Source organism: Cibotium barometz, chromosome 23 (genome assembly GCF_041138505.1).
Source record: "Cibotium barometz isolate CiBa-2024 chromosome 23, ASM4113850v1, whole genome shotgun sequence".
Classification (NCBI taxonomy): domain Eukaryota; kingdom Viridiplantae; phylum Streptophyta; class Polypodiopsida; order Cyatheales; family Cibotiaceae; genus Cibotium; species Cibotium barometz.
This window is the reverse complement of record NC_141068.1, coordinates 56,401,031-56,418,153: the sequence shown is the minus strand read 5'-3', so window position 1 is coordinate 56,418,153 and position 17,123 is coordinate 56,401,031.

Sequence of the window (17,123 nt, the reverse complement as noted above, 5' to 3'; positions counted from 1 at the left end):
AGCCGGTAGAAAGGTGTAGAAAAGAGGATGAATATGTAACTCAAAACACCATGAAGAGGGCTGAAGTTGATGATGAAAACGCAGCCAAGAAATGGCTAGAAATCTCTCCACAAGAAGCCTCCAAAAAAAGGCTACCGCGTGTAGGGAAAACTAGTTGGTAATGTTTTCACCGCAAGTAGAGTTGCAGGACTCGGATTGAAGTGCTTTAAAAACACACTTGTAGAGGATGGTAAGGGGCTGGTTTGAAGCTTTTTGCATCATTAAATGAGTGCAAGGATGATGAGTAAGGGTTTTTGCAAAAAACACAAGCAGAAATTCTGCATGCAGGAAGTTTGCGAAGAATAACTAAAAAACGGTGAGGAATTTGCGAAAACTTTCTTCTGCTAAGTTGTAGACCACGATGATTCCATTAGGTTACTCGAGCACAATCCTCAAAAACGCATTCGTTTAGCAGAAAATCAAAAAATGAAAAAATTCTATTGAAAGCGGGGTTGTTGAAGAGGACTAGAGGTAGAGAGGAAGAAGGATAAGGAGGCTCTATGTATGCCACCACCTTGCTCTGATACCATGTGAGAAAGAAGAGATGAGAGAAGAGACAATGTACTCAAGAACTCATCAATGAACCACTAGCCAACTTCATTAGAAATGAACTATAATGCCTCATATATATAGGCACAAGATGAACGGATCTCTAGAAAAGTTCCTCCACCCTTTCCTCCACCCAAAAATGTGTAAATAGGAAAAAAATGGAAATGAATGCTATAAATCCCAAAAATGCCTAGAGGCTAAAGAGTGTGCCACTAGCGTGACACCATTTGGAGATGACACCTATCCAACACGATTGAGGCTAGGAAAAGTGAGCTTAATTAGGGGTAATTAGTTTTCAAGTTGTGTGCACACCTCTTTCTCAAACCACAGTAAAGCCACGTTTTGATTTCGAAATATGTTTCTTAAACGTAAACACATTATTACAATCGGAGTTGAATTCCACGTACCAAGCCAAGATCAGTGGCATGTCTAAGCAAGGGAGTAGAGAATGCCAATTCAATGTAGAATTGTTTGACAAGAACTATAGAAATGCCCTCGAGGAGACAGAGGCACTATTTACGAAGAGCAAACATGAGCTAGCACAAATTCCCAACCCCGACTGTGAAAAAGAGTTTTTCAAAAAAAGATCTCGTACCAGGGTTGGGGTGAAAAGGCTAGCAAATTCACTACTCCCAAGCTAGCAGAAATTGCTCGAGCACATATTTCAAATGAAGAGTAAGATCTTTAACTCTCTTGACATATTATTATTATTTATTATGTAGGTAGAAACATAATGATTATTATTATTATTATTTATTATTCACAATACAGGAAATGTAGGCTCCTTGACATATTGGGCTGGTGGCAAGTTTGCTATGACGGACGCCCAGATTCCTCCATCCAATAGAGCATTCTTCATGTGTATCCATTGTCACATGTACTCGTTCCAATTAATTGAGTACACGCTACAATTATACGCGAAGTTGGAGGAGGGCTCACCTGATGCATGAGAGTGCCATAGTAGACTCTAGAGTAGGTATCACGGATGCCCTAAAATCCTACAAGAAGACTCATTTTGAGAAGACATTAGTAAGGTGGAAAGGGCAAATGTGTGCCACCTTGGATCCTGAGCCTAGCAACCTGCTATACACAGCATGATGCCTCTTGTACAGATATGTAGTAGCACACCTCTTTTATTTTTCTACTTTATGTGGTGGAGAAGTTGTTATTTTTATTATATTGGTTTCTTAGACTTCTTTAATGTTTCTGTATTAGGTGGTGGAGAAGTAGTGTGTGTGATCAGTTATATATTCCCGATCACCCTTTAGAGATGCATGGGTGATGTCTTAGATAGAGGAGATATGATTGTACCCCGAAGAGCAAATTGACAAGCTTCGAGGCAAGGACACATGGATACTTTTCCCATGGTGGATAGACTACCTAGAGGGGGAGTTTCCTCTAGAGTAGATAAAGCAATTTCAGAGTACATTTCATTATTATATACAGTAGATCATCCCACACCTTCACCAACTTCCATGGCCGACCTGCTCAAGGGGAGCAAGGTGGGGATGTCACTCTTCACACACCCTAATGACATCCAATCGTCCAAATTATGACATGCAGGGAGGCGAGGTAGCTACAAACTGTTCAGGTTTTGAGGTGGGTGATGATATCTTCTTGGAGCTGAAACTGTAAGAGGAACCTCACTATACCAATTGGATACGGACAGGAATCCCATCCGAGATGCTATTGAGCATAGCAAGCCTTTTGCAAGGTAATTATAGCACTCACTTCATCACAACTCGATTTGAGTAGTGTAATGGTTATATGGTCATTTTCTTAAACATTGTTATCCATTTATATATATGCCAATTGTGAGATTGTACTACGGCAGGTGGTTACTCGGGATGTTCATCGATCACAGGGATGTAGTCTTAGATTGCTTTGCCGATACTGGGACCATGGCTAGAGCATGCAAGACACTGCAATGGCATTGCATCAATGTGGAGAGCGACGAGGTGAGCCTTAGTTTGTGTCTGCGACCACTTGCCTCTGTGTATGATGATTTGGGTCACCAATTTTTCAGGGGTGAGGTCAATGGGTATGCTCGATGGGAGCAATAAATGGACATGGGGGCACCGTCTCAACACATTCCTTAGCCATGAGCCCAACACAGTCAAGTGCCTTATCATGGACACCTAGTGTCCCAATATTACATGTCATGCCACATATATCCCCCGTGGATTCTTTTGCAGTGCCCTCATCATGGGCACCATGGCCTAATCTTGCGAGACTGCTATTTCCCACTCGCACCTGTACCATTTGGTAGAGATCCCTACCCCATACCACCTTCCTTCTTCCACTGGTACCCACAGCAACCATACTGATGTATTTCACTAGCTTGTAGTGAAAGAAATCTATTATTTTAGACATTATTATTGTACACTAAAATTACGTCAATGGCATTGTTTTTGGCTTCTTTCGTGACCGTTTAGGTAGTTAAAGTGACAATTGAGAGAGATGGAGCAATTGCAAAGATATCTCAACAACACGAGAGAGAGAGAGAGAGAGAGAGAGAGAGAGAGAGAGAGAGAGAGAGAGAGAGAGAGAGGGAGAGAGAGAATTTGAGCAAGACCTTAAAATAAATACATTTGTGCTTAAAATGGTTATTTTTATGCTTAAAAATTTAATTTTATGCTTAAAATAGTAAAAAATTTATGAGAAGTTATAAATATAGTGGAGATTGCCATGTTCCAATACTCTTCTTCTAGGCACACATACCACCCCATCCTCCCCTTATCTCTTTATATTGCAATAGGCTCTTTGTAAACTCTTTTATCATGGCTTCATCTAGCAATCTCTCTAATACTACTATGTTTGCAAGCATCTTAAGTAAATCTCTTCAAACTTTTGTGCACCTCAAAGAAAAGGAACCTAGTTTGGATGCCCTTATGGAAGCATGGACAACAACATCTGAAGTGCAGGAGCTCTACAAGAAGCTCACAACAGAGAAAGCGGCAGACCTTGCTAGCAAGAACATGCTAGAGGTGAAAGCAACCAACAGCCATTGGGATATGGAGAGCTTTTGGAATCATTGAAGAGGAAAAGGAGGCTTCTCTTCGAGCTGAAGTTGCCACCTTCAATGCAAATTTAGGGTAGATGGAGAAGGCGAAGATGATAGTTGAGGCCCAAAATACTTTCATATAGTGTTGCACGTGTTCAACATAGTCGCAGGTGTTTATCATAATATGCTGCAAAATTTTTATTTTTATTTGAAATATAACGGAAGTTGTATCTCTCTATGGTGTCTTTGTGAAGAAGTAGCAATGATAGTTGTGTGTTCAACATCTTGGGCCAGAGTTTACCATGTAATGCTATGATCTGTAAATAAGCTTTGGAATACAATGCAAGTTTTAGACTATAATATGTTGTTTTCTAAATGAGTTGCAATGATAGTGGCTCATAGAAGTAAAGAACATTGTGTACACACATGTTTTAATGAACTAATAGTTCAATGTAAAGTGAAATGGTGCAAAGAGAACCTCTAAATACCTATACTAAAGAGCCATGAATAGTGTTGCATTATAACTTGTAGTACTCATCACCACGTATATGTAAAGCATCCTCAGCTAAAGGGAAACTCGTGCAATTCAGGCACCTAAATATTGTGGCATATAAACGTGTGCAGTTCAAGGCGCCTGTGATAACTTAAGATCCAAGATCAGCTACAAACCAGGAACCCATGGTAAAAGTGTTATTTCTATAAGAATTCCAACAACCATATATCAAGCATCGTATGCCTCCAATTGTGGGATCCTCTAAAAATGGACACCCAAGGGATGTAGGCATACAACAGGCTTGTAAGCCTAGCATTGTGGGGGGGGGGTGAACACAACCAATGAAGAGTGTAGCAAACATTCTTCTTTGGGGGGACAAATATTAAATATTTATATATATTTTAAAACATCAGGTACACGTTTAAGTCATTTACAACAAGAATTTCCTCACTTCAGTTCTCTATTTTTCACACTTCCCTTCATTTAAGAGTTCACAAAGAAAATACCATCTCTCCTTCTCCAACAGAAAACTAGACTGCTCCCAAGAGATCTGGTAGCCCAACATAATGCAAGCCTCCATCATTGCCTCAGTGGTGCATCCCCTTGGGGTTTTCTTTTCCAAAGTGCCCCCCTTCTTTGACCAAATTTTTATTATAGGCCTGGTTCCCACTGGTTCTCTATGAATACAACAAAAGTGTAATCAATCTGCTTTTCTTTGAGATACCATCTTCTGGTTCTGGGCCCAAATACAGGCAGTCTGCTTTTCTAGCCCTCACAAAACCTCACTTGCAAAATATAAACCATGCAAGTGATTCACTCAGTTGGTAGCCATCCAGGGTTGCATTCAGTGAATACTAAGTACTTACAGTGTGTTGAAAGATTTTGCATTTGGTAGAAAGTCATGGCTAGTAGTAGTGATGTATTCAACATGTTGTCTATTGAGAACAAACTTGATGGAACTAACTACCCATTGTAGTCCTATATGATAAGGCATGTATTGGTTGCTAAAGGCCTTTGGAATGTGGTCAGTGGTAGTGAAACTCGTCCTGTTTCACAAGTACCAGTGCAACCAGGTGCTGCAGGTACATCTGAAGTAGAATATGATACAGATGTGGCTCCTCCACATGCACCAGCAATACCTCCCACCACTGCTCAAATGAGATGGGATGGAAGAGATGCACAGGCACATGCATTACTTGCACTTTATGTGAAGCAAAGCATTATTCCTCATATTCGGTCATGTAAGACTTCAAAATAGGCATGGGATGCACTTGCTGCATTATACCAGGTGCGCAATGAAGCACGTGTTGCATATCTGCACAAACAGTTGCATATCTGCACAAACAGTTGACGTCTGAACACATGAATGAGGGAGACTCAATGGACAGCTTCTTGACCAAGATCAAAGATTTTAAGGAATAGCTTGCTAGTGTGGATGAGATATATTCTGATAGTACATTGGTGCCCATAGTTCTCAATGCATTGCTGGATTCTTATCAGAGTTTGTCCTCTACCCTTAGACTCATGATGAAGGGAAATCCAAATGCCCTTACATTTGATGAGCTGGTTTTAGTACTCTTGCAAGAAGAGTAGTTTAGTACATTTGATGAGCTGGTTTTAGTACTCTTGCAAGAAGAGTAGTTTAGGCAAAACAGATCTGTTAAGCAAGTTGGTGACCGAGCTTTTGTTGCCAATTAGAAAGGCAAAGGTAAAGCTTCTTTGCATGGTGGCTATAAGCCAAAATCAGAATCCTCATGTAAGGATACAGAGAAAGAAGGTGATAAGCCTAAAAAGAAGGGCAAGTGTCACTATTGCAAGAAACCAAGGCACTACATAAATGAGTACAAGAGAAAAGGCTAGAGAAGGAGAAAAAGAAAGAATCGAGCATGGTTGTGGCTGATGCATCTGCACCAAGTGTGTGCAGAGACGAAGGAATCTGCAAGTTTTGCTCAAGATGATTTGGCATGGACTGTACATTGTAGTTATAACCTTTCTGTTCATGATGTATGTATGTCAGTTGGCAGAATCGGATGCTTGGTACTTTGATAGTGGTGCTAGGAAGCACATTACTTTGATAGTGGTGCTAGTAAGCACATTACTTCGGAAAAAAAATTTGTTCTCATCTCTGGAATCTATCCCAAGTGCAGGAACCGTCACATGTGCAAATGGTTCCTCAGATCCTATCAAAAGAGTTGGTAGAGTTGTGCTCACTGCTGCAAATGGGGATGTATTTACTCTTTCTAAAGTTTTATATATGCCAGGCATTAAGAAGAGCTTGCTGTCAGTTTCAGCCTTAGCCTTGTCAGGCTTTACGGTGAAATTTATGGATGACAAATGTATAGTTCAGGATAGAAATGATGGTTATTCTATCATTGTATCAGGTACCTTGTTTCATGGCCTATACAAGATGGATGTATTTGAGAAGTTGCAGCATGATGCTTGCTCAGTCTCTATGACTCGTACTATGAGTGATGTAGAATTATGGCATGCACGATTTGGTCATCTGAATTATGGCAGTGTGTTATGCCTTGAAAGGCATGATATGGTGTCTGAGTTGCCAACTCTTGAGACCCCTAATAGACATGTATGTGAGGGTTGTATTCTTGGTAAAATGCATCGGGCATCATTTCCAAAGGATGGATCTGTGAGAGCTGTTAAGAAATTACAGCTTATACATAGTGATGTATGTGGTCCTATGAGGACGACATCTATTGGGGGATATCTCTACTTTGTCACTTTTATTGATGATTACTCCAGATATAGCTGGGTGTATCCATTAAAGCAGAAGTCAGAGCTTTTTATGTGCTTTAGGCACTTTGTATCCATGGCTGAAAATGCATGTGAATGTAAAGTTGGCACCCTTCATTCAGATCGAGGGGGGGAGTAAGGAATTTCATGCATATATGGCTGAAAAAGGCATAAGGCATCAATGTATAGTGCCATACACATCTCAACAAAATGGTGTGGCTGAGAGGAAGAACATGTCTCTCATGGAGATGGCACGATATATGGTGAAAACCCAAGATTTACCTCATGGTTTTTGGTAAGAGACAGCTATGTGTGCAAACTATACGTTGAACAAATGCCCTGCCAAGGCCTTGCAGTCTAAAACTCCTTATGAAGCTTGGCATGGCAGGAAGCCTTTTGTGGCTCATTTGCGTGTTTTTGGTTGTCTTTCTTATGCTCTTGTGGGATACAGTTCAGAAAGAGCAAGGGATATAGACTCTACCATCCGGCCTCAAAGCGGATTTTGGTAAGTAGAGACGTTGTTTTTTGTCAAAAACTCACTTCAGCCCATACTTTCATGCAAAAAACAGCATAATGTATGCTCACATGACATGTTTGATTTGCTCCTACCTTTGTTTAATGGAGGCAGCCATATGTAGAGCAATTGAATGCTCAACCAAGTGCTGAAATTCAGCCTTGCAACCGCAAAATCAGCCTACAAATCAGCCTTTTGATGAGGCAATTATTGAGGATGGTGATACTCCCATCTCTACATGCATTCTCAAGTGACACCACCAAGGGATGAGAGGCAATAGCAAAAAGAAAGAGAGCCAAAGGACAACCTTTTTTGATAGATCTATTAACCTTAAACCCTCCCACCACTCTCCCATTTAGTAACACATTGGAGTACCCTCCCCAAGACAGAGTATATATACATGTTGCCATTTTAGTCCCAAATCCAAACCTCTCTATAACTCTTGCTACAAAGGACCAATGAACCCTATCATAAGCCTTTTCTAGATCAAGTTGTAGCATGATGCATTTTTGTTGAGTTTTTAAGAGCCACATCTCTTCCTAACATAGCTGCAAAGATGTTATCATATATTGATCTTCCCTTAATGAACCCATGCTTCTTCTTAAAAACAACTTCTTGCAGCACTGGAGTGATTCTGAGAGAAATCACCTTGGCCAAAATCTTATAAACCACAATCAACAAAGTAATGCGTCTCCAATGTCCAAATCTATTATAGAAAGCTTGTTTTGGAATTAACTTCACAAGGCCTTCTTTAAAGTCCTTATCCATGCTACCAGTATTAAAGTCCTTCTTTAAAGTCCTTATCCATGCTACCAGTATTAAAGGCTTTCCTACATTCTTCCCCCACAATATCCTTCAAAGAAGGCCAGAAGGCAATGAAGAATTTTGCAGAAAGACTATCCCAACCAAGGGCTTTGTCCCTTCCCAATTTCAAGAGAGCAACCCAGCACTCCTCAATATCCATGCCTCTTTCTAAACCATCTAGCCTTATCTAGATCCACTTTGATTGATTAGCCCCAACAATCTGTCTTCAGCTTGAAACCAAGGGCTTTGTCCCTTCCCAATTTCAAGAGAGCAACCCAGCACTCCTCAACATCCATGCCCCTTTCTAACCATCTAGCCTTATCTAGATCCACTTTGATTGATTAGCCCCAACAATCTATCTTCAGCTTGAAACCTCCTCAATGAGAAATTCTCCTTCAAGCTTACGATAGAGCCCAAAAAATCTACCCATTTCCTGGCCATTACTTTCATGTCATCCTTGCCATCCTCATCCAGAATATTTCCCACCACCTCTCTATTATTCCCCCCTTTAGAAAGTTTAAAAAGACTGCTCTCTAGTTTCCTTTTATTATTGAATAATTTTCATTTGGCCCAATTTTCCTCCTCTCTAGCACATCTATCATCCTCACCTTTTAAACCAGATTGACATTTGAAGTACAAGTTGGTTTCCTCAGCATTGAGATCACCACTTTGTCTTTTAATCTATAATCTCTCCACTTGTGTTGCCCACTTCCTTCTTTCACTCCTCCTTTCTTTTGCTCTCAATTTACCTACAATCCTAATAATCCCTTGCATTTCATTAGCAAATTGCCTCCATCACCCTCTGACACCCCTCTTCTTTTCAACCTTCCAATAGCTTCCTCTGTATATTCCACAAATAGAGAATATTTGAGAAGAAGATTATTGACTCTCAGCTTCCTTGTGGGATACTGGGACAGATCAAGCTTCCATCAGTGATAGTCTAGCACCATTTCAAAGGCATATGATCAGATATAGAGCTGCAGTCTCAATAGATATCTTCAAGGTGTGAGGAACCCATGATGCTTGTTGACTAAAGAACACTTTGTCAATTTTGGAGGAGGAAGAAGTACATTGCAAAAACTAAAGTACATATGACCCAATTTATCTCTCCAATCCCCTAGGTGACAGCTGTCTATCAGACCCAAATCCCTTCTTAACTCCACCCATTTGCCTTTTTCCTCGCCTATAAGGATAGTGCTTCCACCACATCTATCCACTAACCTTTCAACCATATTGAAATCTCCCAAGATAATACAGGGGACTTGAATATTTAGATTGGCAATCCAATTCCACATCTCACTCCTAATTTTATGATTGTGAGCCCCATAAACATTAATGAGCCAAATTCTTTTGCCCCTCACCAAAACTTCTACCACAAGAATCCTACCATTAGGGTGATTAGCTATTATGCTTGGGTTGAAATCATTCCTCACTGTAATCATAACCATGCTATACCCCGCACTTACTTCCCCGTACATTATCATCCAATCTCTAAATCTATCCTTTCTAGCTATATTGCCAAAAAGATTATGCTCCTGTATAGCCATAACCGAGTATTCCCATTGCTTAACTAACCCCTAAAAAGAAGCATTCTTTTTTTTTTCTTTTATCCCTTTTACATTCCATGTGCACCCTGGAAATTCAATGTATGACAGCACAGTTTTTGGGACCATATCAACCTCCTCCTCATCCCTTAGTGCTACATCTTCTTTCTGTATCCCCTTCCAAGCCTCTTCTACTATGAGATCAAATCTTTGTTCCAAGGAAGGGCGACTACCACTCTCCTTTAAGTGGCTATAAGGATTGGAATACATTATGGGACTCAAACTACCTTGAAGATATCATCGCCCACCTCAAAACTTGAACAATTTGTAGCTACCTTGCCTCCCTGCATGTCCTAATTTGGACGATTGGATGTACTCTCACTAAGGTGCATGAAGAGTGACATCCCCACCTTGCTCCCCTTGAGCAGGTCGGCCATGGAAGTTGGTGAAGGTGTGGGATGATCTACTGTATATAATGAAACGCACTGTGAAATTGCTCTGTCTACTCTAGAGGAAACTCCCCCTCTAGGTAGTGTATCCACACCATGGGAAAAGTATCCATGTGTCCTTGCCCCGAAGCTTGTCAGTCTGCTCTTTGGGGGGTACAATCATATCTCCTCTATTCCACTTCTCATGTATCTACAAAAGGGAAAGGATTGTCACATGGTTCTACTCATCATTCGGGTTCAAATAATATTGGAAGATCTCCAAGGATGCAAAGGGAAGAGTTGCATGATGATGATTGGCACATGCAAGATGATTTATATGATGGTTGGCACATGCAAGATGATTTGCACAAGAGGAATTTGATGCTATGTAATCAAGAAGAAATGTTTATACTAAGCAACTTTCTTCAAGCATGTATAGTATACAAGGATGAGACTTCTCTTAAGCAAGGCCAACCAAAGGTTTCTTTCAAGAAAGACCAACTGGAGACTTTTCATCTTCAAAGGAAATGGATGAAAATTCCTATCAAAGGCCTTTATCAATTGAGAGTCAAGATAAGGCCAACCAGAGGTTTCTCTCAAGCAAGTCCAACTAGAGACTTTTCATCTTCAAAGGAAATGGATGGAAATGCCTATCAAAGGCCTTTAATCAATTGAGAGTCAAGACAAAGAACAATATGCTTTTGAAGACATAAAGAGTATGGAACATTATGATGGTAATGTTCAAAGTCAAAAGGTTGTGGATGCAAAAGCAAGATTTAGGTTTTCCATGATGTATGGACTTATGCATACAAGGTTTTTGAAACCAATGAAAGTGCAAGATTTTCTTGAGTATATGGTGTCTACTTATGTGGGTAGTCTATAGTTCAAAAGAGGAGAGCCATTTGCACAAATATTGTTTGCATTTAATGTTGAAGGAGTCACTTGCATGGGACTCAAGTATTGGATTCATAATTAGGATGCCTATTTTCATGCCTTTCCTTGTGCCGAGTTTGACAAAGTGAAGAAAGTGACTTCTCATTATTTCAAGGGAAGAGCTAGATCTTGGTGGTTGAAGGAAATGCACAAGTATAATTGGGATTGAAAGAATTTGGTATATGATGTTGTACAACACTTTGTGACCACCCAAGAGAAAAAGTTCTTTAGATATCGATGCATAGTATTCTCACATGAGGACTCTCTATCTAGTTATATGGAGAGATATTGTTACCTTTCCTTCTTCATTCTTGACATCAAAGAGAAGGAAAGAATAGAGGGTTTTGTACAAAGATTAGACAAAGACTTCATGCGAGGATCTCAAAGTATTGTGCAAATTGATGAGGACATTGGTCTTGATGAGATAATGGTGTTGGTGAGACACATGCATACCCAAAGGGTCAATCACAAGGGCAAGTTTGTCGAGCTAAGAAAGATAGAAATGAATGAGTTGGTAGCACCCATTATTGGCTACACTTCATGGTTGAGTGGGGATGGAATGCTTCAACTCATGAGTGGGGATGGAATTCTTCAACTCATGTTGAAAGATTTGGATATCTAAAGGGATAACACACTTACTAAATATTCTGAAAAGCAAGTGATTGTGAAACCATACACTTAAGTGCAAGACATTTTCAACATTATCTCATGTGCCAATTGTGTTCCGGCATGCATAGATCATTTTCCTATGTTGGAAACATCCATATGTGTTGATGTAGAGCGGCCCATTGTGAGCCACTGATGAGCTTTGTGATGGCTGGAAATTCACAGCTCATTGATGGGTTGTGTGAATGAGCCTCTTTCACCCTTATCAAAGGACTCTTCACACTTGGCTTTATGATGCATTTATTGATGATTATTGGGGGTAACAAGCACATGTCAATTGGCACCGAGTTTCTTGGAATGACTCATCTTTTCTTGGGGTTGACTTGGAGTCGTCTTCAAGAGATATTGATGTGCATGAGATGATGGAGTCCATATGTGTTATGAAGGTGGATGGTTTTTTTTTTGCACTACACCTTCTATTGATGCATGTATCCATGGGTATGATGACTTTATAGAAGAGATGGATGCCTATGTTCACAAGAGATTGGATAGTTGTGCATCTATTTTGTATGATGCTCATGATATGGACATATGTGATCCTCATGCATTGACTAGTGATACTCATGCATTGCTTAGTGTGGACAGTCATGCATTGACTAGTGATCCTCATGCATTGACTAGTGATACTCATGCATTGCTTAGTGTGGACAGTCATGCCTTGGATTCATCTATGGAGTGTTGGATATGCATTGATAGGTGGTCTGTGGACTACATTTTTGAATCCAACTTATGATGCTTTTTCGAGTTTGGAGTGGAACGTTTATGATTGTGAGATCTATGAGACCGCTTCATGTGTGGATGCCTTATTGAAGTCTAGTGTTAATGAGGATCATGCTTATGATGGTCTTGAGTATTGTACCTTGGACACATGGGCAGATTACACATATGGTGATGGTTATGGACATGATGATTTGACATGTATTGATCAGAGTGTTGTGCATCTATTTTGTATGATGCTCATGATATGGACATATGTGATCCTCATGCATTGACTAGTGATACTCATGCATTGCTTAGTGTGGACAGTCGTGCCTTGGATTCATCTATGGATAGTGTTGGATATGCATTGATAGGTGGTCCGACTACATTTTTGAATCCAACTTATGATGCTTTTTCGAGTTTGGAGTGGAGCGTTTATGATTGTGAGATCTATGAGACTGCTTCATGTGTGGATGCCTTATTGAAGTCTAGTGTTAATGAGGATCATGCTTATGATGGTCTTGAGTATTGCACCTCGGACACATGGGCAGATTACACATATGGTGATGGTTATGGACATGATGATTTGACATGTATTGATCAGAGTGTTGTGCATTATAGTAATACCTTACACACATCTAGTTGGAGATGCTTCTTGTTTCCGTGATATATATGGCGACTCTCCTTATACATGGGATATTGACAGGTGCTATTTTCATTGCATAGAGGATGACATAGAGAGAGTTATACCTATGGAGTGTTTGTTGGATTATCATTGTATTACCACCTATCATGAGGATGGGGATGACTATGATGATGCATGTATGCTTGATGATAGAGCATGTGATGATAGTTTTGACGATGGAGATACCCACTATGATGATGTTCTCTCTATGCTTAATGATGGAGATTTCTATATGCACATTGATCACACCTATGCCTATACGGATGTCGGCTATGAGTTTTGTATCTTTGGACCTTGTGGATGTCGACATGAGGTGATGGTTTATGCAATTGGGGCATTTACTTTTGGATGTGCTTTATGCCTTTTGGAATGTAATTTTGATGGAGAGCACATGACTATCTTCGTTATAGATGATGGTCCTCTACATTTTCCATTTGATCCAGGAGGATATGTGCGTAGCCTCGCCTTCAATGGTGATTTTCCACATTGGCCATTTGACCCAATGTGCTTAGCCTCGCCTCCAATGGTGATTTCCAACATTGGCCATTTGACCCATGGGGTTCTAGAGCCATTGTCTTGGGGCGAGTGCACAACGTGTATTTCCATTTGACCTAGGGGGTTACATGGTTGTTTCTATCTCTTGCGTTGTGCACTTGTTGGATCAAATGAGGAGGCATAACAATGAATTTGCTTGCTGGAATTTTTTGTAATTCAATGTTTGGAGGCCAATATGATGCTCAAATGGGATGTTACTAACATATGCACTTCATGGTTGGGGAATGTATACTATCTATGGTGCTATGTTTTGGCAGTTGGTCAGGGAGCATCACATGAGATTTGAAGCTCTTAATCATGTCTATGATATCTTGGACATTTTTGGAAAAGTTTTGTTACATGGTACATTTACCTATATTTGTGGCTTGATGGTCTTCCTTGGACATCCTCATACCAATGAAGTAGAAGCATGTTTTGAGGATGAAAACATCTTTGGGTGGAGATGGTTTGTAATGTGGTGGAGGCCATGGTCTCATGGAAATGTTCATATGTTGGGCTTTGGGGCCTAGGCTTATGGGCATGGGCATAATAAGTGGGTGTGAAATGGGCCAAAGTATATAAGATAATGGCTCATAGTTATAAAGCGATCTTTTGATAATCTTCTGATAAATTGACTCTTATGTCAAATACAACTACTTTGATGCCTATGGCTCAAGCTTCCATGGTGAGCTTCTCCCTTCATGAGATTCTAGGATGGTGACCTACACCCTTTTTGTCTACTCCATATAATGAGTGGGCCTTTTTCTTGCAACATATGGGCAATATGCCAATCATCACTATGATATACATAGACTTGAGGATCCTTCCCCATAAAAAAGTGGTAAGAATGGGATGCAAACACATATAGAAGATGTCAAAAGTGCGAAGATGCCTAAGAATGTGAGTTCACCAAGGGAGTCAATCACCAAGGAGGAGGGGTGTTTTTTTGGCAAAGATTTTCTAGCGACGAGCACTTTTTGGGAATCGGGTGAGTGGATTCCAAAAAGATACCCTCCCCCCCTCCATGAAGAGAGAGAGAGGTGAAGACAGTTAGAGAGAGCAACATGACATAATTATTTGAGAGGGAGAGGGCGATAGTGAGCCATAAGTAGTGAAAACAAAAAAACATGACAACATCACATCCTCTACATATTGCTTCAAACTGAAAATAAAACCAAGTTCATTCACATACAACTTCCAAATACAAAAATGTGAAAACCATCATCTTTACTACCATGGGCATCGCTTGTCCTTCAGGCGTAGGCACAAAGTAAGCAAATGGTGTTCATAACCTTTTTGCTTTCCTCTAGCAAGACACGCTCAGATGACTCATCAATAAATCCATGGGCTCGCCATATTGCAATTAAGCCAACCGCTTTGGACTTAACTTGAGAAATAGCATCATCATTTTTACACTTCCTCTAGCAAGACACGCTTGGACGATTGATCAATAAAACCATGGGTTGGCCATATTACAATTAATCCCACCACTTTGGCCTTAACTTGAGAAATAGCATCGTCATTTCCAGGAAGTGGAAAGGATGTGAGACCTTTCCATGCTTGTGCACCATCTATGGTCTTCTGCTTGACCTCCACATTGGTGGCCTCCCTCTAGATATGCGCAGCAGCACGATTCAATGCTAATATAGGGTAGTACCAGTACTCCACTAAAAAGGCTTAGTCGTAATGGTGTATAACAAAGTGCTTTGGAGCTTACCTCTATATTTATAGTAGTGGGAGAGGTGCACTCTAGTTTTTCAATATAAATAAATAAATAACAATATTTTTCTTTTTTAATGTTAATAATAAAGGCATCTTTCCTCTGATTTCTACACCACAATAATAAAGGCATCTTTTAAACTTGTTTGGCAAAGAGCGAGTATGTATTGGAGAACCTTCATCCTCTCTCTTCTCTCCTCTTGCAGGATTTCAAACCGACGAATGCTTGTAACGTGAATACATTAATAAAGGCATCTTTTGAACTTGCTTGGGAAAGAGCGAGTATGTATTGGAGCACCTTCACCCTCTCTCTTCTCTTCTCTTTTGCAGGATTTCAAATTTATGAATGCTTGTAACATGAATACCATTCATCAATACATGACAACATTCTCCAATACCGGAACTACTTGAAAATGCACAACCGATAGGAAGAGAGGGAAGAGGGAGGGAGGGGGGAGAAATACATTGCACAATTGAACCCTCTATAATGAGGTTATTTCCACAAAGGCTACATAGGTCCCAAAATACTACAGGTCAACTAATTATCCGTGCATTTAATTTTCTAAATCAGGGTAGGTTCTCCTACGAGACAAGGCATTGTAAAGATCAAGGTCATATAGGATAGGTTGGTGGATGAACATGTTCTTGCTCTAGCTTAAGCCTAGCACACGTAAATAAATGAAGTACAAGTGCTTGCATGCAAGATACAGATTTTTCTTGGATTATCTATCTACAAAATCTGGACATGTACAACACGGTTCATCTTTCACATGCACATCATATTTTCCCACGTGTCCATCATCCCCGTGTGATTTGATCTTGAAAACTTCATACTTATGCTCCACTCTTTGCACTTCATCTACCATCGTAGCTTTCATTTTCAAAGCAGCCTTTATTTTTTTGGCCACTGCCTTTGATATCGACGTGTGGTACTTGACTCTTATGACATTTCGCATGCCTGAGCCACAAGCCTCTATGTTAGTAGTGGACCCATATGACGGTTCTTTTGAAGTTAAAATTGTAAGAACCTTGAAGCCCCACTGCTATATGCAATGGGGTGGGCATAACACCTTCTGCATTCTTGCTCTCCACTTGGTATCCACCTTCCCATAATGAATATACCTCCTCATTTGTGAAGTCCGTTCCTATAGCAACTGGCCATATCTTGGGTGGTGGATTGGGATTTGGGTCTATGTTGGTGTCCGCACTATAGAAATGAAGCATGTGGTCAGGGAAAAACCACATCCATTGACTAATGAGACCATTAGGGTGCTTGCAATAGCCTTCAAAGCAAGGTCCAGACACACCCTTCACAGATCTGGCTATGTGTTGCCCACACCTGTTACCCCCATGAGGCATTCCACTGCATGTGACCTTGCTACCAATGCATGTCCTTCGGATTGCCCACATTGCTTCATTCACCTTGCTCCGTTCAATGACATTGCTCTTTGTGACTTCCGTTGTTCTTTCTCGAGTACTACTTGTATCATGCTCCTTAAAAATGATCTTTTGTGGCCTCCTATCATACTTGTAGTCTCTTACATGTGTGTTGTACTTTGGTCAATGTGTGGCCTCATCATTAATATCAATGACCATAGCAGGCGGTCTCTTGTAATGTGCACTTTCTTTGTCACACTGGTGAGAGGGGTAGACACCTTATACATGGGTGTTCCTTCAGTTGCCTGATTAACTGTTCAGACCACTTGGGATGGGCTTGTAGAGCACCATTCTTTTAGTTTCTCCAAGCTTGGTTCTCTCCCTATG